This window comes from Grammomys surdaster, unplaced genomic scaffold, assembly GCF_004785775.1.
Source record: "Grammomys surdaster isolate TR1022 unplaced genomic scaffold, NIH_TR_1.0 689, whole genome shotgun sequence".
NCBI lineage: Eukaryota > Metazoa > Chordata > Mammalia > Rodentia > Muridae > Grammomys > Grammomys surdaster.
Window position 1 is genome coordinate 12,043 of NW_021605108.1, and position 868 is coordinate 12,910.

Below are 868 nucleotides of genomic sequence, written 5' to 3' on the forward strand. Positions count from 1 at the left end.
TTATTTATAAATCATTTGAGAGAAATTGATGCTACATACCCACATATATACACTTGACGAATACATAAATTATCATGTATATCCTCAGGTTCCCACCTCCATGTGTAGTGTGACATGCACTGCTGGATTCAGGAAAATTTATCAGAAACAAAGAGCAGACTGCTGCTTTGATTGTGGCCAGTGCCCAGAAAATGAAGTTTCCAATGAGACAGGTACATGCTTCCATGAAGAAAAAAAAAATGCTGAATTCCAGTATCTTCTCTTTCCAATGTAGAAATGTAAAATGGCCTAGATGGAAATGAAAGACCTAAAATCTGTGTGTTTCAGAATTTAATCTTGAGATTGATATCAACACTTTGGGACCCTGCCAATAACCTGAAATATGTTCTACAAACTCATTTTTTCTCACAATATGATGGTTGGTGATTTTATATTTTGCCAAAATCTTTTAGGGGGAGAAACATTTGCAACCATTTAATTTTTATATTATTCCCTTCACATTTGCACTTCAAATCTGTTTGAGACTAGGTGCTTCTGCTCCTACTGAGTCCAGACAAGGCCACGCAGATAGAAGTACATCTCCCACATACAGGCATCAGCTTTGGGGATAGCCTCCTGCCCCATTGTGTTCAGCCCGTGTATGTTCTTTGCTTGGAGGTTCTGTCTCCAAGAGCCCTAAGGGTCCAGGTTAGTTGACTCTATTGACCTTCCTGTGGAGATCCTATCCCTTTAGGGGCTGAAGTCCTTGCTCTTGTTCTTCCATAATAGTCCCTAAGCACCATCCAAAGTTGGACTATTGGTGTCTGCATCTGTTTGAGTCAGCTGCTATGTAGATCCTCTGAGATGATAGCCATGCTGGACTCTTGCC